The sequence below is a fragment of the Hemicordylus capensis genome, chromosome 1 (assembly GCF_027244095.1).
Source record: "Hemicordylus capensis ecotype Gifberg chromosome 1, rHemCap1.1.pri, whole genome shotgun sequence".
In the NCBI taxonomy this organism is placed as follows: Eukaryota; Metazoa; Chordata; class Lepidosauria; order Squamata; family Cordylidae; genus Hemicordylus; species Hemicordylus capensis.
In genome coordinates, this window is record NC_069657.1 from 318,790,430 (window position 1) to 318,814,146 (window position 23,717).

A 23,717-nucleotide genomic window follows, 5' to 3' on the forward strand; every position below is an offset into this window, starting at 1 on the left:
TAGTACACTGCTCTGGGCTCCTTGGAGGAAGAACGGGATATCTATATTATTAATTCTCCAAGATGGGCCATGTGTGGGGATGTGGTAGAAAGGAAGTGATTGACTGACAGAGGGGGAGAGAGTCCTGGAGCAGCAGGGAGTTTTGTGGGGTGGCTGGAAAGCAGTTTGATAGTTGGCTCGGGGCCACTGTGAAGCAGCAGGGAGCTCAGAGGCTGGGGGTGGCTTCAGGAGCTGGACAGTTGGCTCTGGGGGCTGCAGGAGGCAAGCGATTGGCTGAGCTGTGCCGTGAAGCGGCACGGAGGTCAAAGGCTGTCAGACAAACAGGCGACAGTCCCTGGCAGTGGCAGGGGGAAGCAAGGACTGCAAGACAGAGATAGAAAGATGGAGGACAGAGAGCACGAGCGAGAGACTTGTGGGTGGTGGTGAGAGCAAGTGAGAGCATGTGGGGGGTGGCAATAGTGAGCAAGAGCATTGCGGGGGTGGCGAGAGCGAGCAAGAGCAGTGTGGGGGTGACGAGAGTGAGCAAGAGCGTTGTAGGGGGTGGCGAGAGTGAGCGAGAGCATTGTGGGGGTGGCGAGAGTGAGCGAGAGCATTGTGGAGGTGGCGAGAGTGAGTGAGAGGATTGTGGGGGTGGGATGCCACAGACTCAGTGCACGACCACACAGTTGCTCTGTGCAGGGTCAGCTAGTAAAATGTAAAATGAATGAATAGTATGACATATGTGTCTGTGCAACTATTCCCCTTACGGGATACGGCTGCTATAGGAAAAAGGATTTGAGCTCCCTGCCTGGCATCTCCAGGTCAGGCTGAGCAGGAATCCTGCCTGAGAGCCTCAGGAAGCCACTGCCAGTCTGTGTAGACAGTACTAAGCTGGATGGACCAATGGTCTGACTCAGTGGAAGGCAGCTTCCTATGTTCGTAATTTCCCTTGGGCTTATTTGCAAGGTGCCTGCCACTTTAAGGAAGTTTGAGTGAGTGTTCAGAGCTGTTGCTGGACCGGCTTTCACCAAGTGTTAAACTGCTTGCTTTGCAGCCCGCTCTGGTACGCAGGCTCTATGGTAGTTCCGTATAGGCTGCCTTCCGCAGTGTTCCGAAGCTTTACATGAGTACTAGGAGGGGGTAGACAACCTCCCCTGCTTTCTAAACCTGGTTTTAAAGGAGGGGCTGGGAACTGGGTGACCCTGTTTTGACAGAGCCCTGTTTGAGAGCTTGCCAAGGTTTCACATGGTAGTGCTAACCCTGCCTTCAGACCTCAAGCCCTGTTTTTGCTGGTCGTGAGAATAGCCTCAATCAGGTGGCTGGGGCACTTGGCTGCTCTTCAGGGATGTTTCTGGTTTTGGGTCCTGTACCCTAGAACCAGGCAGGAATGGGCAACAAACATCAACAGGAAGATATCCCAGCCTGTTCCCCATGGGTTTGAGATGCATAGGTCTTGGGTCACCCAGCTACCTGTTCAAAGTCTTTTGCATATATGTTACACTGTTTCCTTAATAAAGTTGTGGCCAGGCATGCACCACATGTATGGTCTTTGTTGATCGCAATGCAATAAATATGCCTAATGGTGACCATCCGAACCAGCCCATATACTTTTTAGAGCATGAAAAGTGTGAATATATTTTTCTTCCACTATATCCTTAAATAAATGGGGAACCAGTTTTCTTTTTTGCAAACTTGTTTCACACAGCCCTCGATAGCAGTTCAGATAAGAAGCTAGAATCCTCCCTGGAGACATATTTTTACTCTATTAAAGTGTGTGAGAATTTCTCAGTCCTAACCTTTCTTCCATATATTCCATTTCCTTTTCTACTACCACCTGCAGCACTATAAACGGAAAAGACTTGCATGATGGAAGCCATCTGTACAGTAACTCATCTCATCAAAGTGCTGAAGAGCTGTTCCAGTTAAGTGTTATCAGTGTCTTCAAACTTATTGTGTATTTTCCTTATTGCTAAAAACAACTCCAAGCATTCTGTTTGGCAGTTTAGGGAGGGATTTAAGTAACAGATGGCCAAATCACATTTCCTTTGTCTTCCACTTGCATATTGATTCTCCATAATAATATCAAGATGAAGATCTGTTTCTTGGAATTTGCACTAAGTGCAGCAGTTCAGTTATTACTCTTATTTACGGCCAGAAACATTGATGTAAGGAAATGATATTGAATATTAAATATTGAATATGTTGAGCAGCGGCTTCCCAGAATGTGTAATTGCAGCCAAATAAACATTCACACCAATCTGAGACATGACAACGTCCCTCTTCGTCTGTGGAGAGCAATCATGTGAGAAGGGCATTCTCTCTGGAGAGTTCTGCGCGGCAGCGCTGGTTGCCTTCTATGGGGTGTTCAGGGCTGGGGAGTTGTTCCCCAGGGCGGCACGCAGTGTGGCAGGCAGGGTCCTGCAGAAGTGGGACCTTACGCTGGGGTCAGCCTCGGTAATGCTGCAGCTCCGCTTCTCCAAGACAGACCAGAAGGGCAAGGAACAGTTGGTCACCCACCACAGGGCAGATGACCAGCACATGTGTCTGGTGCAGGCTCTGGGGGCCTTTATGGGGGGTGAGAGGCGAGGCGGAAGGATGCCTCTTTGTCCACACCAATGGTAGCCACTTGTCCCAGTACCAGTTCTGGACAGTGATGAAGAAGTCCTTCATCATGGCCGGCATACTCACACACCACTTATCATCACACTCCTTCAGAATTGGAGCAGCGTTGGCAGCGGCGGGTATGGGCTACTCGGCCAATGCCATACAGCGCTTGGGCCACTGGCGGTCTGGAATCTACCGCAAATATGTATGTTGAAAGGGGAGGGCCTACGCACCTCCCCGCCTCTCCTCCCCCACTCACCATGTCCTCTCTCTTGCACAGGGACGAAGTCTCCGGCAAAGCGGGCCAGAGTCCTCGTCTTGGGCCACTCTTTTATATTTTGGGCCCTCAAGTGGGCTCAAGGCACAGATCCAGGAACACAAATGGGCCTGAGGTGTTGGGCCTCAGTCGAGTGGCGTGGGCGGCGGGGTATGAGAAGGGCCCAGCTGCTCCCGATGCTGTGTGAGTACATGGAGGAGAATCCAGCACCGGATATCCTGCTCTTGCATTTTGTGGGGGACGACTTGATTAGTCAGTCAGGTATTTCGCTGTCTCAGCAGACCTCACAGGACCTAGAGGTGGTCCTGGCGTGGTGTCCAGGTGTGGTCATAATCTGGTCCGACATCACTCAGCACAGGGTATGGAAAGGGCCCTCAAGCTGAACAAGGTGGACAGGGCTAGGCGAGGGGTTAACACAACGATGGCATGCTTCTTAGCCACTAGGGGAGGGGGTTGCATTCCGCACAATGACATTTTGTTTTCAAGGCCCGCCCTTTACTGAGGCGATGGGGTCCACCTGTCGGCCGTGGGCATGAGGCTGTTCATAGATGACTTGCGGCTGGGGTTGGCAGTCATTCTACTGTGTCTGTGGGGAGTGGGGTGTTAAGCTAGGCTAATGCCCGCCATGGCAGGTACAGTGTGGTGGGGAACAGCTAAGAAAATGCGTGTGGCACCTTAGGTAAGCTTTATACATCAAGGAGGGGGCGTATCCCTTGAGGCTTGACAGATCAGGGATGCTGCTTAACTCCTACCTCTCCGCAGGTGACATCCTTTCCGTATGGCTGTACAGCATCAGAGGGGTGGTGTTTGCTATCGGAGACCTGACCTTAGGTTGGCAAAGAAGGGCGCTCCACGCTTTAGATTGGAGGAGCCACCTGGAGCCAAGGTGCTATCTCCATGGTCATAGGCGATGGCGGCCACAGCTGTGGCCTGCCTGCTAGGGACCACACTGTAGGGGGAGGAGGGTCAATCCCAGCCAATATGCCTTGTAAGCACAAGACAATTAAGCCTCAGTAAAAGTGACCAATTACACCACAGTAACGTCTCCGTGTCTCCTTGGGTCTGGGTGCAATGACAACGTCCCTCTTCATCTGTGGAGAGCAATCATGTGAGAAGGACATTCTCTCCGGAGAAGCTCTGATCATTGGGGAAAAGAATGAGTGGGCATGGCCACAGAGTGTCAGTAGTGGGAGGCATAGCTGGCCAGCACGTATGCACCTGACACTGCATATTTATTTGAAGGCTTCCCCATGCCCCCTTAATACCTCTGACTAAGAATAATGTTACATAGAAAGTTGCACTTGGATTAGGAACAGCCAAATTAGCTTTGCTTGGACTAATGGTACTGGGTCTAGGGCTGCAAGCACAACAAATACATCAGGCAAACAAAAATGTGCAATTTTCACAGGTTTCCATGATGTCACAACATACCATTTTATTCTTCATCTCCTATTCAGGGATCTTCACTGGGAGCTTCTCCTGCCTCTATCTATTCAGCCTGCATTCCATTCCTGCTCTGTGCCATCCAGAATGGAAGATGCAAATATACCACCCTGAGCCACTTTATGCAAAACCCTCTGCTTGACATCTCAGACCCTGCTCATGGCCCCACCACTAACAGAGATCCAGTAGGCAGGGACTAGAGACAGGGCCTTTTCAGTTGTGGCCCCTCGGCTTTGGAACACCTTCCCAAAAGAGCTCCACCATCCTCGCCTCAGTATTTTTAAAGAACAATTAAAAACAACATCTTTTTATAGAGGGTTTTTCATGTTCTATACTGCTTATATCTGGTAGATTCCTTAGTTTTTATAGTTCTCACTTTTAAGCTTTTTAAATACTCTGAATTTGAAACTTTAAAAAAAAACAACTGTAATTTTAATTGTTGTTTTAACATAGACTTTTGTTTAATTTGTTTGATTGTATTAGTCTCTTGTTTTATGTTGTAACTGTTTTATTAATGTTTTGAACCACCCCAAGCAATAGGGTGCTGCAGGGGCTGAATAAAAAATTATCTAAACAATAAATAAATTATATATATATATATATATATATATATATATATATATATATATATATATATATATATATAGGAGCTTGCCGTTTAGTGGGGTGCAAATATCAAACTCTTATCCCTCTGTGTGACTCTAGCATTTCCTATCTCTGTGAGGTTTCATTGTCAATGCTTTTCAATGGGAGACCTTACCTGCATTTTCTAGGAAGGTAATGCATTTTTGTGGGGTTTGGGTTTTTGTTTGTTGTTGTTGGTAGACTGGGTGAGGTCAGGAACTTTCCTGTAAAAACTAGATAGATGTTTCTATCTTTTGTGTGTTGGTCTGGGAGTTCCATGTCAGTGAGGGAGGCCCAAGCAGCTTTAGATAGATAGATAGATAGATAGATAGATAGTAGGGATGTGCACAAACCTGTTCAAAGGCCCTTTTACAGGCCTCCGAATAGGCCTCTGAAACACTGGCTGGTTTGAAAAGTTGGGCGGTGGGGTTGGGATAACTTTAAGGGCTAGGTAGGGTACACTTACCCCTCCCTCCACTTTCCCCCTGCCAGTGCTGGCTGGAAAATCAGTCTGGCGGGGCAGCAGTGTACCTCCCTGCTGCCCCATCCAGTCTTCAGACACTCCATAGAGAGTGTTTGGAGAGTGGGTGCAGCTGGCAAAAAGTGGTGGGGTGGAGGCAAGCAGGTAAGGAGCTCCTTGCCTGTCTTCGAAGCGAACTGCTCCCTGCCTCGTTGAGTCAGTTTGAATGCCGGTGACCAAGCTGATTTGGCACTTCCCAGAGGGGGTGCCAAACTGGCTGGTGCACATTCCTACTCCTCTTGTGACTTCCCTGTCTCAATCCTTCGCTCCCAACATGACTGGGAACTTCCCATGCAATATGCTCTGTCAGATCCCAGCAAGGAGAAATGCAGGGGGAGGGAAGTTACTGAAGAGGCTGTAAGTGGGGCTCTGGAAAGTAGGGGTGTGCACAAAACTGGAAAACCCAGTTTGGTTCAAGTAGAACTGGACTCGAACCAAACTGGGCCTGGTGCACATTGAACTGTGCCCTGGTCCAGCTCAAATTTGAACTGGTTTGGGCCCGGCCTGATGGGGTGTGAAATTTCCCCCCAAAAAACTTACCAACTCTGGAGGCCTGTGGGCACACAAATGGCCAGTGTGCATGCATGGTGGCCTCCAAAATTCCCACTGCCAGTGCAGAAAGGGCCCTGAAACAGGCCAAATAGCCCTTTTAGGACAGCAGGGAAGCCAGCAGGGGAAGGGGGAACTGCTGGAGACCCCCCCACCCCATGGCCCCAGCAGCACCCTTGTATGCCAGAAGTGGTAAGTTATTTTTTTAAAAAAATCAATCACAGTATCCCTGAAATGGCCCTGAGCCAGTCGTGTGTGTGTGTGTGTTGCCTTGACCTCAAGCCAAACCAGACCTGGTCCGGCTCAAGGGTGAGCCCTCAAGCCACACTGACTCGATGTTGAGGCAGCTTGAGGGTGAGCCGGTTCGCACATCCCTACTGGAAGGTGGGGGAATAAAGGCAATGGACTGGGGTAGCCAGAGGGGTGTAGCTATAATTGAGCGGATGGGTCCCACAAGGTAACAACCTATCCTATTTTCTTCATTATCCCCCTCACTCTGAGGGGCCACCAGAGAGAGGAGCAAACACAGGGCCCCTCTCCCCTAGCTACATCCCTGGATGGCCCTTAAGGCCTGGTGGGTAAAACAACCCCTTTATTTCTTGTCACAGCAGAAACATGAAAAAAATAAAAATTCATGTTTGAAACTCAAACACGCGCACACACACACACACACAGACACAGACACAGACACACACACACACACACACACACACACACACACACACACACACACAGAGTTTTTCACATTTATTTTATACCAGAAAGTGGGTGAACTTGTAAACAGCACTCTTGTAAGCAGCACATATTCCACTTATGTCAGTTAGTAATTAGATTAGCAGAGATCAGAAGATCTCTCACAACTTTCCACCTCAGTCAGGGAGAAAAAAATGTGCCAAAAGTAAGTCCTGACTATATAACTGGATGATTCAATCCTGGGCTCTGTCCTCTTTACAATGCAAATTCTATGGTTAAGCGGGGGTGGTGGACCTCACTCAGATGATCATCTAATCATATGATAGTGACTATCCCATATTCTAAATCTACATTACATCTAGTATTTAGATCCAGGGTAGAGGATGTATGGTTTTCCATTCAATTGATCATATGTACATGTGTAGAGGAATCTAATCACATGTTGAAAGTATCATCTAAACTAGCCCACTGTGTATTTGAATTTTCTTCTTGAATGCAAAGTCTTTATTTGAAGTTCCAGACCCAGAATCATGCTCTAAATTCTGAAATCACTTTTGGTGTCTCTGCAATTCCGGCCACTGTTCATGTCACATTTTTTTTACACCAAGTTATTCTCACGTAGGAGAAAAAACACCCAGGGATGTACACATTGTGATGTTTAAAGATACTTTGTTTATTTGCTGCAATTAACTATACTTGGAAGTTACTGCTCAACACATTTAATATTTAATATTTAGTAGTAGTTCTTTATATCTGTGTTTCAATTCATAAAGCACAGAGCGAAATGAACTGTAGCACTTAGTGCAAATTCCAAGAAACAGATCTTCATCTTTATGTGATTATGGAGAATCAATATGTATCTCCTGGGAAGATGTTATGAGACATCAATAACTACTGGTGTTTCAGCATCATTTAAAAATTATTGTTTGGGGCTGTTTTTCTTTGGCTGTCGAAGTATATGACATATGAAGTATGTGGTGTCAGCCAACAACCTGGATGGCTTTAAGAGGGGCTTGGATGACTTCATGGAGGAGAGGTCTATCAACAGCTACTAGTCGGAGGGCTATAGGCCACCTCCAGCCTCAAGGCAGGATGCCTCTGAGTACCAGTTGCAGGGGAGTAACAGCAGGAGGGAGGGCATCCCTCAACTCCTGCCTGTGGCTTCCAGTGGCATCTGGTGGGCCACTGTGTGAAACTGGATGCTGGCCTAGATGGGCCTTGGGCCTGATCCAGCAGGGCTGTTCTTATGTTCTTATGTACCAGTGTGGCAAAACATATGCATTTTCTATACATTTTCAACATAAAATTAATGCTGTGATGCAATGTAAAATAGTTTCAGGGTGTAAAAGTTGTTGTTTACAGTGGTGCTTCCAATTCAGGGTTAAACCCAAATGTATTAATTTAAAAAGTACAAAGCAATTTAACTGGCTTCATTATTTATTTTTCATTATCGTTTTTGAAATAACAATGAATCCTGCTTCCAGTTGGTGCATCCACCTGTGTCTAGGTAGTGAAGAGAGAGTACGTGTGTGCATATGTGTCATGCCTGTGGATTCCCACCACCAAATGTAATATTCATTCACTCATTCATTCATTCATATATAATTTTGCTGGTGTTCTTGCAACTGGGAAGCTCCAGCTACTGGGAAGATCACTGGGAAGCTCCAGCTACTTTACCCAATTAGACATAGCATGAAACTTCAATGAGATGAACCTGTGGTTAATCCGTGAAGCCAGGAATAATTCCACAGATGATAGTTCAATCATGGTTCCACAACCTCTGTCTTCTGGGCAGAGGGACCCCTCCCTTTTCCTAGCCCACCCTGGCTGCATCCCCGCAAGCTCCATTCCACTCACGTCGCTATGCTATGGACAAGGCATCAGCACTCTAGTGAAGCTGCAATGGCTGTGATGTTATAGGGGGCACACCTAGCACACTTATGCCTTTTCGGCATAGTTCTCCCACCTTTGGCAGGGCAAAGACATTTTAACTCTTTCGTTGCACTACTTTCAGCACTGCCCTTGTAAGAACTATCAAACTATGCGGTCACACACAAGCACAATACTTGACAACTCCAGGGTGTCAAGGGGCATGTTTAAGTACTTTTGGGGTCTGGGGGAAGGGACGCTCCATAGTACCCGATAAGTTGGAGCAAGGGGGTGATGGATTTTTGGCTTTGTGGGTGCAAGAAGGAACAATGCCCCATGAGAATTGAGGCCTTTGTGGTGTTCACACAGATGCTCCATGAGCCTAGGGAGGATCTGATGCAATTGGTGCTGGTGCTTCTGGGAACGTCTCTCTGCCCGGAAAGGCTGTGCATGGTGAAGCCATGTGACTGCTACCTTTGGCTAGGGGGAATTACCTGCATTGTATGCATCCTAATTTAAAGACAAGGGGGCAATTCTGCATGTAGTTTGCAATTGCTGCATTTAAAAGAGCTGTTGTTGGGATTCTGGTGCTAACCCATACCCCACCAATGCATGGAGTCTGCAGCCAGCAAGTGGACTCTCCCTAGGGGGAATCTGCTTGCAGCATTGGCATTAAATATCTAGGAAAATGGCTTGTTACTTCTGGCTGTGAGAATCCCTGCTTTCCCCTTGTGGGAGTCCTCCTTGAGGGAGTCCTCTGTGGCAAAACACACTGTCTTCTCCAGTTTGGGAGGAAGGGACTTAGGCCGCCCTGATGCTCCTGATGAGTTTTGCTCCAGGCACCAGTACATTGGGTGCCCACATTAACTAAGAATGGGCCATTCATCGTGGGGATCCAATGCCCCTATACCTTCTTTCCCAAAGACCTGTGCAAACCAGTCAACGTCTTCCCCAGAGCACGTCAGGCTTCTCCCATTAAAACCCTTTAGACACCTTGGCATTGAAATACCAGCAGAGGAGTAGCAACACCTGACACCTGACTTCCTGCCCATCCAAATGCCAGCACACAGGACCTGCAGTTAAAGGGCAGGTCACATAGACAGAGACACACATCACATTTGTGGGACTAAATGTTATCACTTTAATATTTTAACATGGTGATGTTTGCCATGGGCGTGGCTACTCCAGGTTTTTTCCTGATGGAGCCTTCATGGAAACATACCTAAATGTGGTATCATCACCCAACCTTCTTGTGCTTTAAGAGTGATGTGTCCTTCCATCACCACATACCTTTCTGCCTTGCTGTTTGGGTGGTAAAAGATGTTCCCTGGATTATCTTGCAAAAGCTGTTCTTACTGCTCATGCTTTCCTGCTGCTGCTCCTCTGTGCTCTGGTTTGGCACTGCGACACATTTATGAAGTCTCATGAACCAGGAACCCACAATGCATAACAGGAGCATCACAGAAAATGGGAGGATATAGATGTTGAAGGAAGTCATCCATATGAATATACGCCAGTGCATGGTGGGGGCATTATAATGATGGGGGGAGGCAGAGGGCGATAGAAATATTAGTGCGGAGGAATGCACTCCATGATTGGTGGTACCAGGGCTCAATGTGTTTTTCCCAAAGCCCTGCAGTGATGAATTGTCAGGAAACATCTTGTTCTAACATCCCTTTCTTGTTGAAGAACACCTGAGCCCCAAAACATGCCGTAGAAAGCAGGCATTCACTGTATTTCTTTCCCTTTAAGTGCAGGAACTGTAGGGACACGGCAACCTTGTTGCCAAGCAGTGGTAGGAGGAGAAAGGTGATGGCAGAGGGTGGGACAAGAGCTCTGAGAGGTGGCTAATGAGTAGGGATGTGTGAATTGATTTGGGTATAAATTGATTTGTACCTGAATCTAGCTGATTCGGGTGATTTTGACACAGAAGAAATCGCCCCTGTGGTCCACTGGCTAGATTCAGGTCCAAATCGAATTGTGCCAGATTCTATTTGAATCAATTTGAGATTCCAATTCCTTCTGTTAATTCTCCTGGATTCCCAGCTTTCATTTTTTAGAAATAAAAATTATGAGGAAAAGTAGTTAAATGCCAAAGAATCCAAACACTTGAAAAATAGTGACTGCACATTTTCCTCCATAATTCCACTTCTACAAGGGCTAGAGCTTAGTGTTTTTTAAAAATGAAAGCTGGGGAGCCATGTTAGGGGTAGGAGATGGTGACTTCAAATTCCCATTATTTCCTATGGCAGAAATATACAAAATCAATTTTAAAAAATCAATGGGGCTATTCTTACGATCACAAAAATCAGGCTAGGAAAATCCTAGCCCGGTTTTTGTGATCATAAGAAACACCGGGTTTGCAGCAGAGCCCAATGGTTCTGGAGCAGCTAACCCGCTCCTGTAGCCCCCCCCTTAGCCCAGGTTTGCGGAGTGAGCGCGCTCCGCAAACCCGGGCTATCTGCTCGTGAGTTGCTGCGGTGCGGCTCCACACCATGGCTACTTGTGAGTAGACCCCCGGCCGGGAGGCTTAAAAGCAGCCTCCCGGCTCGGGGGTCTCCCCAGTATGCCCTCCGCACTTGCGCAGGGTATACTGGGGCTTCTGGGGCCTGTGCGGCCCCCGAACTCCCCAGCCCCCGCCGGCTCTGCCTCAGAGCCGGGCATCGTGTGGGCAGCCGATCCGGTTGCCCAGGGCTCCCTGCCCACTCAGCGCCCTAAACCGGGTCTCACTAATTGTGAGACCCGGTCCAATAAATATCAACCAAGTGCCCTACTGCATTGAAATTTGGGTGCTAGGTGGCAGCTATGGGGACCTACCCACCACCTAAGGCTGGTGCCCCTAGGACCCTTATAATCAAATCCAAATCAAATCTGGGTTGATTTGGGGGGACAGATTCAGACACAAAACAAATCAGGGGTGATTTGATTCAAGCATTAATCGAATGAAAAAAAATTGATTCATGCACATCCCTACTAGCGAGAAACATGGTCAACCTAGAACTACATTTCTGGGATGATCTGAGCTGACCTCTTGATGGTAGCAGGAGGAACTTGAACATGAAACCTAGGTTACAGTGGCAGTGAAATTCAGAGGACACAATGGTGCCTTCTAAACTGAGTTCAGCAGCAAAAATCACTACAGACTGGAGCACTAATTCCAAACCATGTTTTGAGGTCTCACTGGGGTGGAGGCAAGGAGGTGGAAATCTTCATGTTGGAATGAAAACACTTTCCATTCTTACTGTTGCCTGGAGGATATTAAAAAATAATTTTCTAATGGTGTTCTTGCACAGCAGCACTAGTATATTAGAGCAATGGGAAGATCTGCCACATCACTACATCACTGAAAATGATATCTCATGGGGGAGCAGAGCACCACACACATCCCCTCCCCAGACACCGCAGAATTGTTATTACTTCTTTCCCCCTTTATGAAAGGAAACATAGCTGGATTTCTTTGATGTACTGGTGTTCTTGCACAAGAACATTGTGGAGGTGTGTGTGTGTACAGGAGGCCCTCTTTTTTGCAGGGGTTACATTCCGGCCTATTGCTGCGAACAGGGAAATTTTGAAAAAAGAAACCTTGATCCTATGGGGATTGGGGGGGTAGGTTTCTCAGCACACTTAAATGTGCTAAAATCTCATTAAAAAGTAGGGAGAGCAGAAATAAGAGTAGTAAAGCACATTACCTTGCTCTCTAGCTCTCCAGCCATGTCCTCCACACCCCTGCCTCCCAGTTCTCCGATTTTGGGTCTTTTTTGGTGGAAAAGTCCCAGAATGGCCACCAGAAATTACACCGGAAGTCATTTCCAAGTGGCACTTGCCCACAAATAGCTGAAAATAACCCTAGTTTTAGTGTGCAAAGAAACTAGGTCTCTATACTGTGAATAGCCGAAAATAGCCCTAGTTTTAGGTGCATAGTTTTAGGTGCATATTTTTATCATAGTAAAAATAACCGTGTGCTATGTGGATGCACATATCCATCTGCATTACAAGAAATATGTAAAGCATCATATTCATGTCTCTAATTTGGATGTACCTTGTGTTATGAAATACATGCAGTCTTCATTCCAGAATAGGTTCTTAAACACAGCCTTGATTTCAGGATGCAGGTATCAGCACCCAGTTGCACATGTGTGGAAAGCTGCTTGCTGCATTTCACTATTTATTCATTTGAGGTAAGTACGGATAAGTAACAGGTTATATAGTGCAGAGACAGTTCTTTGGCTCATTGTTTTTCTGTGACAAATGTGGCTCTCTGACCTATTTGGAAATAATAATAATAATAACTACAACTACTACTACTACTACTTTTGCAAGAATTACAAATTGCTAGCAAGCAAGAATTGGTGGAATCATCCGATTGAGAAGGTCACAGAAAATGAAGAGGCAAAAATCCTTTGGGATTTTCAAATACAATGGATAGGCATTTCGCGCTCAGTATGCCTGATCTGATAGTCATGGAGAACAATCAGGTTCTGATAACTGATATTGCAATCCCAGGGGATAGACAAGTCGACAACTGGAGAAAACAACCAAATACAAGGACCTTCAGATTGAAATTGAGCCGCTCTGGAAAAAGAAAACAATAGTGGTGCCAATAGTTGTTGGTGCCCTTGGTGCAGTACCAAAAGAACAAACAGCATCTCAACAACCTGGGCATCAATAAAATTTCAACACATCAACTACAGAAGGCCACACTACTCAGGACAGCACAAATATAATGATGATATCTTTAATTCTTCTTTAGTTATCCTAGACCCTTGGAAAGGACCCGATAATTAAAGTACCAAATCAAGTCAATAACATCTGGTAGACTGTGTATAAATAGCATGATGATGATGATGATGATGATCTAGCTAGTTTATTGTGACTCTGAGTAATTGATAATCCATGTTGGCACATGTACCCACATGCTGTAACCGTGTTCTAGGGTTACATTCACACAATCACAAGGATCCTGGTTAAAAGGTTAATCAGGATACTGAGCCTAACAAAGCTGATTATATGCACAAAATGTCAGGGCAATCCTGGTCAAACCATTCCACTTAACCAGCATTGAACCAGGAGAGATAACCAGGATAAAATCCTGGATAAATGCTGGTTAACTGGAATGGTTTGACCAGGATGGCCCTGAAATTTTGCATTCACACAATCAGCTTTGCTGGGTTCACTAATCCTGATTAACTTTTTAACCTTTTAACTTTTTAAATATGTAAATGCAGCATTAGATGGTGATTCAGATGCAGATCTGGCAGATGCTCATGGCATGAGAACAATCTTGGACTGCAGCTACAGCTCACCTATAGTCTGAATGCAAAAGGTTCCAAGATCAGTCGCTAGATTCTGTTAGTAGCAACAATGTAAATTCCATTGTCTGTACATTTTAAGGATTAAAGAGTTTTCTTGAAGCCTATACTTAAATTTAGTCTCTGTATATCTCATTTTTCCATGTTGATTAAGCAGAATAATTAGTTCCCATCGTCTTGTAACATTCTGTTATATACTTACAGCTTGTCATCATTCTTCCCCTGTGGTCACGATGTTTGGCAATTGAGCATCTGTTCAGAAGTTATTGGCATGGCACATAGCATAAATGGCGAGTGGCAAGTCATATAATGCAGACCAGGGAATCCGAGTCTGAAAAATGAGGAAGGCTGTAATGCTTCAAAAAAAGAAAGAAAGAAACTTCTAGTCATATTAAATAATCATATTCAGGTGAGACTGAAACTGATCTTTAAGCATTAACACTCTCTTTCTTTTTCAGCATCCAGTGACAGTTTGGTCTGAATATTTACACCAGCGTATTTTAAAGGGGAGAGCACATTCTTTCCCCTTGGCCTGATAGCTAAATTTTCTAGATTCCCCAGCCTATGAGTAAAGTTTCCCATGAATAAGGCTATGCACACAATCACATGGGGGTGGCAGGCGGTGGGGGGGGGTGAAGCCTGACTGGAACTCACCTTCCTCCAGATGATCCTCCCTCGGTGATGGATGCATGGATCATGAGCCCAAATGATCCACACTGCTTGGAGCAGCATGGATCTCCAGAGGCCAGCAGTAGCAGCCAGTACAGGCGCTGCCAGGGGGTGGGGCAGTGAGATACACCTTTAAGCATAAATAGTAGGTGTTTATCTCCGCTCTGGATGCACCTGCAAGCTGCTCTGAGCAGCAGCATGCCGCCCAGCACTCCTTGCGGCAGTGGATTGGCATTGGTACTCACCTGGCCTCCATGGAGCCTATCTGCCACTGGCAGGTGAGTGGCGGAGCTGATCCCTTGCCACAGGGAGTGCGGGGAGGTGCGCTACTGCTTGGAGCAGCTTGCAGGTGCATCTGGAGCAAAGGTAAACACCTACTAATTTATGCTTAAAGGTGCCTCTCACCACCGTCCCCGGGGAGAATGCATGGTGCATTGGGGTAATCCCCCAGGAGCCAGGCGCTATAAGCACCCACATGACTCCAGAGCCAGGGTTAAGGGCACAATCATGCCCTTAACCCCTGATAAAGGCTGAGATATGAAGTAGGGGTCGGCGGGCAGGCAGTTCCGGGAACTGTGTGGATCCTAGCACTGCACAAGAGCAGCCTAGTCCAGGCTGGGCTGTCCTAGCCTGGGCTAGGCTGCTCATGTGAATAGCCTTAGTATTTTGTTACCCACTCCCACGGGGTTTGACATTTCTATTTTACATGTCTGGCCTGAAAGGAAAATGTTAAATGCCTGACAGGTGCCGACAAACCCAGCATTAGTTAATGAGCCATGGCATTCATGATCAAGTGCATGTCCTTTTGTGTTTTGAGCTACACTTTTGTCAAAAAGTAATTTGCAGGTAAGGAGGTGTTTTTTTTTTTTTTAATGTCTAAAGGGTGAAAAGAGAGAGATGAAGTTAAGGGCAAGCTTAAAAAAAAACCCAACTTCAAATACAGAACTTCCCCATCTACAGATCATTTTCCCTTTTATTTAATAATTAATGTCACCCGCACCAGCGTGCTTAAATCCTCCAAAGATAGGATATAATTAAGTTAACACCACTCGGAATGATATGTAACATCTCAATCAGTGAGAATTTTAAAGTAAGTGCAAGGAGAATGAGATGATTAGAATTTGCCCTGTAGGTGTCTTTGAAAGTGTAAGTTGAAGCCCAGGTTCGTACAGTTGTGAAGTGGACCCCCGCTTTCCTAGTTGCTGCACCATCGGCTAAAATAAGGGCTGCAGCTGTCAGCAGTTTTCATGAATTCTCAGCAATGCTATTATACCATGCTTCTCTTTTCCATCTTAATAATATACCTTGCTAAAATTACAGAGCTCACACCATTCCTATTTTATCTTCTTTTTAAAAAATGTAAACCACACAAATATCTAAATTAATATTTGTAACACTCGAGCATAAAGGTTGTTGTAAAAAAAGAAGTATACATTGTTGTATACAGCTGCAAACCCCAAAGGTGCTTCCCTGTGCTGTCAGTCTGTCTGTTAGCAGTATAAGTTTATTAAGTGATGATCCTGTTGTTTAATCAAAGAGTTCATTAAAAAAAAAGAATGCTAGAAGGTTCAGCCAGGTTGCTGAAAAGTTCTCAGTTGTATTAGTTAATTAAATTAAATTAATATACTGGTGTACCTTTCCCCCATGGAATTCAAGGCAGCATGCACTGGCCAGCTTAGCTTGGCAGTCTGCTATACCAAGTGATATGTGGAAATTATAGCTCTTTGAATTGTAGATGGGAAGCATATAGGGGTGTGCAAACCAGCTCAACGTTCAAAAGGTTCAGTGTTGAGCCGGTTCAGTTAGATGATCCAAGGTCCAACTGAACCACCCCATTTTCGGTCTGACCCCTGACCAAACACCCCCCGACTGTTCGGGGTTCACGAATCTTGGCGCATATTTGGTTTTTTTAAAAAGAATTTTTTTAAACCATGATCCTGCTTGGGGGAGTTCCTGGAGGAGGCAGGGGGTATCCACGGAGGTTCCCCCTTCCCCCGCTGGCTCTCTTTATAGCCCCTCCGGCCGATTCAGCCAGCTCTTCAGCCGGTTTTCAGCCTTCTTCTGGTGGCCTGGTGGCCATTTCGGAGGCTGCGTGCCTGCACAATTGCCTGCACAAAAAAGGTTTTTGTTTTTTTACCTTACTCCCCCTCAGGGGAGTCCCTGGAGGCATTGGAGGGTTTGTGTGTGTGTCCATGGAGGTTCCCACCCCACTCTGGCTCTCTTTATAGCCTCTCCGGCCAGTTCAGCTGGCTATTTGGCCATTCGGCTGCTCTTCTGTCATCCAATTGTGGCCAAATAGCCAGCTGAACTGGCCGGAGAGGCAGTGTGTGTGCGCGCACACACACACACACACCCTCCACTGCCTCCAAGGACTCCCCTGAGGGGGAGTAAAGTAAAAAAACAAAACCTTTTTCCTTTTTTTTTTTTTTAAATTGATGAACCCCCTCAGACCAGACCGAGCTGGGGGGCGGGTCGAGGGGGTGCCGGAATGAACTGGCCTGGTCGGGTTAGAGTCAGGTCCAGACTTGAACTGAACCTGGCCAGCTGGTTCCATGCACATCCTAGAAGGGTAATCTTCTGTACATTCCTGATGCAGCGATTTTTTTTCCTGGTTAACGATTTTCTTGGGTGGGCCACCTTCACATAAAAGCCTTCTAATGAGACATGTAAGACATTACAGACCTTGACTGCAACACATTAGCTATGGTTATAATTAAAAACCTTAAAATCCAAGCATTTCTGAGATCAGAGTCAACCTTTAGCCCTACAATTCTTTGAGTCAATTTTACGGAGAAGCCCACCATATCCCTTGTGACTGGACACAAAAGCAAAAATGGGTTGTCAAATAGGCATGTAACTGACTTGGATTGTTCTCATTCATCAAAAGGGTCCTCTTCTGGCTAGGTATAACTCACAGATACTATGCATCACAAATTTTGCCAGACCATTCTAAAACTTGGAGCCCTGAAGCAGCAAACATCGCTGCCAGTAGACGCACATTGATATACAGACAGTATCAGCAGCAGGACACCAACATCAAAGTGCTATTTGTAGCTGAGTAGTTAGCAGTATCCAGCTGGACATGACAGATAATGCCATTTCAGAGGGTGACATTCAGTGCTATATGTGGACATAGCAAAACCACGTCTTTAGAACAGATGGATAACAACTGAGTCCAGTGATGCTTTTCCACCCAAGTCCTTCCCCCTTGGCCCTTAGAAATTCACATTGAAACTGACCATGAAGTTCGCCTGCATCAGTTCTTAGCATTATTATTGACATTGGGTGCTTTACAACTTTTGAAAGAGAAATGCAAATATAGTTTGAATTGCACTGTAGAAAAAGCAGTATCACAATGGAGAGTTGGGCTGAAAGCCTATTGTAGAACAGTATCTATCTAGCCACGCATCCATCCATTTAAGCTTAGGCCACAGAAAATAACCAAGGTGCTATAATGCAGATCTGTTCTCTAATAAATGTATGCTGCATTTACACTAAACTTGTATCCATCCATGACAGCCCTCCAAGAAGTACACAAATCAAATATAGATGGGGTACATATCAAGACAGCCAGCTGAGCCCAAGTATTGCTTGTTTTGGGTAACAAGAATAAGATTAGGGAAGCCCATCAGCTATTATCCTTTGCTGGATGCCAATCGCAGCCTCACAGAACTTGGCAACGATATTTGTGGTAGCCGGGTTAGAGTCAGATTGCAGCAATTGAGTATAGAAGTGACTTGTACAACCCGGAAGCTTGTTCAGCAGTGGGGAAATAAGGGCGGCACGAATGTCTCTGTAGAACAGGCAGTATAGAAGGACATGCTCAGTGGTTTCAATTTGTTCTGAGCCGCAGGGGCATAATCGTTCTGCATACGGGATCTTTCTGTAGCTACCCTCTATTACTGTTGAGGGGAGACCATGGCAGTGGGCCAGAGTGAACACCTTTCTATGGCTTGGGGCCTCCAGTTGAGAGAGGTATGTTGCAGGAGAGGCCATATAGCTAAGCTCCTCACTTATACAAAATTTTGGGACACTGCTGAGATCCGCTTGATGCTCAGTGCCTGTGATGTGCTGTTTGATGATAGCTTTTGCCTCATCGTAGCCCATGTTGATCAGGGACAGAGGGGCGAGGCCCAGAGTAGCTAATTTCATCTCAATTGCCTGAGCCCATATAGAATGGTAATTGTTATGAAGGGTTAGAGGGACAAGACCAGTTGGACTGAGGGATAGTTTAAGCCAGTAGGAGAGAGTGGCCACCCACACCCTAGCCTCAATCTTGATCAGGCCTCTCTCCAGGCATAATGTTGAATTGGAGATACACCTTGGTACAACGTTGAACCAGTTTGGTTCGACTATTCCGGGTCAAACTGAACCACCATCTGTTCAGTCGGACTCGGACTGGACACCAACTCTACTGAGGGTTTGTGGATTTTTTAAAAAATGGTTTTTTTTAACACCCCCTCTGGGAAAGTTGTCCGAAGCAGCAAGCGTGGGGGGGGGGGGTCTGTGGAGGTTCACCTTCCCCCACCAGCCTCCCTTATTCCAGGCTGCACATGCCAGGCCATGCAGAGGCCCATTGTGCAGGCGTGACCCCCTCCAAAATGGCCACTGTGCCAAGGGGGAAAGGCTGAAGAGAGACCAAAGAGTAGCTGAATGTCTGATTTCTGGAATAAGGGAGGCCGGCGGGTGGATGGGGAACCTCTGTGGAGCCCCCCCACTCGCTCAGACAACTCCCCTAGAAGGGGTAAGTATAACAAAATGTAATTAAAAAAAATTGTGAGACACCCCCCCCGGACTGGACTGAACTGAACCGGGGGTTGGGGTTCAAGAGGGTGTGGGACCAAACTGACCCAGTCTGGTTCGGGTCCAGTTCGGACTTGAACTGGACCAGACCAGCCGGTTCCATGCACATCCCTAGCATGTGTTCCTTGTTTTCTGGTCATGTGCGAATTACAAACAAGCTTGAAGGTACTGGCAGTGATCATGTGCTAAGCTGCAACGGGGTCAGAAGACTTTCCCTCCTAGCTTGTTAAAGACTTGAGTACAGCTGCTGAGTAGGAGGCAGGACCTTGCTGCTTATTAGCACATGATCACTGCCAACACCTCCAGCCTTGCTTTTAACTTACACACGAGCAGAAAATAGGAGGGCAGATTGCTCCTAAACTAGGATAGGAGGCTTCTCCAACCCTATTCTTAACCATTTGAAGCAGGAGGTTTCTCCTACCCTATGCATAATTGTGTGAAGCAGCCTGAATCGATTCAATTCAACCTCAAATTAAATTGCAAAAATTCAGATCGATTCATTGAGCCGGCTGGCCACTGCCAGCCAGTTTGACAAACCAAATTGAAAATTCACAAAAAAATCTGCGACCCACCTGTACCCCATTGTTCTCCTTTGGTAGGTACTAGGGACACCCAAGTGGGTTGAGGGGTAGAGCATGATGACCATCATAAGAACATAAGAACAGCCCTGCTGGATCAGGCTCAAGGCCCATCTAGTCCAGCATCCTGTTTCGCACAGTGGCCCACCAGATGCTGCCAGAAGCAACAGGCGGGAGTTGATGGCATGCCCTCCCTCCTGCTGTTACTCCCCTACAACTGGTACTCAGAGGCATCCTGCCTTTGAGGCTGGAGGTGGACCACAGCCCTCCGACTAGTAGCTGTTGATAGACCTCTCCTGCATGAAGTTATCCAAACCCTTCTTAAAGCCATTCAAGTTGTTGGCCATCACCACATCTTGTGGCAGAGAATTCCACAAGTGGATTATGTGTTGTGTGATGAGTCCCTAGAAGATACCCATGAGGAACAATGGCCAAAACAAACAGATGCACAAAGTCTACAACCCTGCCTTGAAAAACACTGCAGAACAGAAGCACACACAGTCCCTCCCAACAGAGAACAACACATTTTGAGAAATAGTAAAAAAAATAGACAAAATGGAATCACTGACCAGCCACAGTGCCTGAACTGCAGGAACATCATTTGCACAGATTGCTCTCTATGCACATGTATGACTTGGTCCTACTTGCAATAGCTGCCACAGCACAGCAGCACCCTTAGCTTCCAGCCAGTTTGACAAATCAAATTAAACATTCACAAAAAAATCTGCAACCCACCTATACCCCATTGTCCCCCTTTGGTAGGTACTAGGGACATTAAAGTGAGTTAAGGGTATCTTCTTCTTCATAAGGGCTCTATCTCTGGCTCCCAGTCCCTTTAAATATACATTTTGAAATTTCCTCCAAAAGCTCCCCCCCACAGCAAATGGGGGCACAGTTGTCCATGACAATACTTGATTTGTATGGTAACAAGCCAACTAAAAAGCAAAGAGATCTCAAGCCAATCATAGGCTAGTGTCAGAAAACCAATAAACAAGGGGGGAAACCCCACAAAAATGGCCACTCAGGGCTTATCACACTGAATTGAGGTTGATTCAATTCAGTCTCAGATCAGCCCCTTGCTTTAAGGGGTGATTTGATTCATGGTCAAATTCACAAATCTAGCCGTATTCAAATGTGAATCGAATTGCACACCCCTACTAATAAGCGCTTTCTGGTTTTCTATTGCTTTCTATTCTTTCTGTACAAGTAGTTTGCTGCATAAGCGAGCTCAAATGTAATCATAGTCACCAACATGATGACTAGCCCTGCATCAATCTTGGGGACCTGCCGGGCCTGCTGCACAACTTCATAGGCAACCCTGATAGTATAGCATGACACACTAGCTGTGGAATGACTGCAAACTACTTTTCGCAAGTCAATGGAAGTAACAATGTGTACCTTCCTGGAAGAAGTTTTAAGTCATTCTGCAGTGATCTCATCATGCTACACCACTGGGTCTGCTTTTCAAATTATGCAGGAGCCCTGGCAGGTCCCTAATTTTGACATAGAGCTCCTCATCATGTTGGCTAGTATCTGAAATATATGGAGGGTCCTGTAACTATCCAATGGTAAAAATGACTCTCTAAAAAAATATTGTTTACAATGAGAAGACATGAAAATTGAAATGGTTTTAAATATTTAAATTAAGTGCTTCAGACAATGTTTGATAGTTGCAATGTGGTACTATCTTCTGCTGTTGTTCAACAATATATGACATCAGAAGATATCTTAAATATTATTAAAGTTCTGTTTTATATTATAAGCAAATGAACAAAAAGTGAACACTAAAGAGTAAAATTATGGTCAAAGCATTACTGATTAGAGATGTGCACGAAACAGGATCTGGTAGTTCGATTCAAATTTGCTGGGGTCAAACCGGTTCTAATTGGTTCTGCCACAGGAAATAAAGGGAATTCAAACTGGCCCATTATGGATATGGATATTCCCTAGCGATATTCCCTAGGGACACCAAAACGGGTTATGTGGTAGGGCATGATGGGCGCTACCTATCACCCAACCCACAAAGCAACTGGGCAATTGGGCAAATTTTAATGATTTTTAAAGAAGAAATTCAGGGTCATAAGTAGGTCAACCCTAAGTTGGGGTTGACCTACTGACCTTGAAAACATTCAACCACAGCCTGGCAATGGCATGCATGCATGTGTCAACAGCACTAATGGGTAGACTATGACACATTCAGGTTTGTCAGGGTGAGCTGGTGTAACAGCAGGTGGAGGTGACCATGAGTCATTCTCTACATCCAGCTTGGAATAGCTCAGCAGGAGAAGGTTGGCCTTGAGGAAGACCAGCTACTCCACCAAACCATCATCCAGACACAAGCAATGAGGTGTCACCATTTTCCCGGCCACGGAGAACCCCCCCCCCCCTGGACACTGGTTAGGGAGCAGGAGAGGAGCTGTCCAGAAACTGTTGCCAAGTCCAGCCAGAGTTAATGATGCGTTGCCCAAAACTGGCCAGATCTGTCTCTGGGTCCACGACCAGCTCCTGCAGGTTCTGCAGAACACACTGCTCGGCACCACTGCTGGGTATAGGCAGCACCTCCCATATCCCAGCAGGGAACCAAGGAACCTCCATTTGAACCACAGGGTGGAACAAATGGGTGGAAGTACTGGCGGTGTTGGTGCTGCCAGGGAGACCACACTGCTGGACTAAGAAGTGGTGGTGCTGCTGGGCATGGACTATGCACTAGAAGTATCCAGCAATCTCACCCTGGTTCTGATGCAGCCTCCTCTCCTCTGCCTGCCTAACCTCTTGAAACAAGAGGGCTCTCCACCTGGGCAGCTTGCCAAGAGTGACAGCATTGTCCTTCATAGTTGGGTCACACAGTCAGGCCAAAACATGCTTCGCCAATTGACCCAATCTGGTGCTGAGCTGATCAACCACTCCAGTCCTCAACCGGTCTGTTAGAGCACATACCTTTCCAGTGGTCAGAGTGGTCTGGAGCTCACCCATTATCTTCTTCAGGAGAAGAGCAGCAGCCAAAGCCAGGCTCAGAGCTGCTGCCTCAGCACACAAGCTGCTCACTGCAAGGAGAAACAGCTTGAGTGCCAAGACCAGCTCAGAAATGAGCTTCCTGTCTGCAGTGGACTGGTCACACATTCCCAAGCCACACTTCCTCACCATTCCTCATGGATGGCCACCTCTTTCTCCTACAGGCATGGGAGCAAGAGAAAGGTGGAGTTCCACCATGTCTCAACATCCCTAGGTAGGCTGAGCTCACACTGCCTCTCCCAGAGCATCCACCAACCCTCCTTGCTGGGGTGGAAGTAGGCTGCTGTCTTGTGGCACTTCTCCACAAGAGCAACTATGGCAGCAGCAGCAGCAGCAGCCCCTGCGGGGGGAGCCCTCTACATTCCCTCGCCCTAGCCTCATTGATGCAAAGTGCATCCATCACAACCACATGCAGATTGTGTGCCATACAGCATATGGACATAAACTGCAGCTGGCGTGCTGCTCTTAGCACATTGACACCATTGTCCTGGCAAAGGTTTGTGCCCACAGACTGCCATTTCTCCACTTGGTACCCGATGACTGATGACAGCTCGTCTGCCATGTGGCCTGTGTCCAGTGACTCCACATGCAGCAGAGCCCACCTGGGCTTTGCTGCCTAGGCATGCACTGAGGTTTGGTGTCATTCCTTAATCTTCCCAGGAGATGCCCTCTTCTGCCCATCCCTTAATCATCAGTCGCATGTCCAGGGGCTTCACAGTGGCATTTTCTAGGCAGAGGCAAGCAGTCCAGTGATCACTGGAGAGTCCCAATAACAATAATGGGCTTTT

At 46.5% G+C, this 23,717-nt stretch overlaps 1 long non-coding RNA gene across 2 annotated transcripts; it reads left to right on the forward strand.

Annotated features, from left to right (window-relative positions):
• The first annotated feature begins 1,091 nt into the window (after positions 1–1,091).
• Positions 1,092–14,270, forward strand: LOC128348241 (uncharacterized). 2 transcript variants are annotated; one of them, XR_008318024.1, is made up of 3 exons: positions 1,092–1,900; positions 12,664–12,736; positions 14,072–14,270. It is a non-coding gene; the product is annotated as an uncharacterized LOC128348241 (long non-coding RNA). The 2 variants fall into 2 exon arrangements; XR_008318029.1 differs by lacking the exons at positions 12,664–12,736; positions 14,072–14,270 and adding exons at positions 2,864–3,043; positions 4,318–4,504.
• The last annotated feature ends 9,447 nt before the right edge of the window (positions 14,271–23,717 follow it).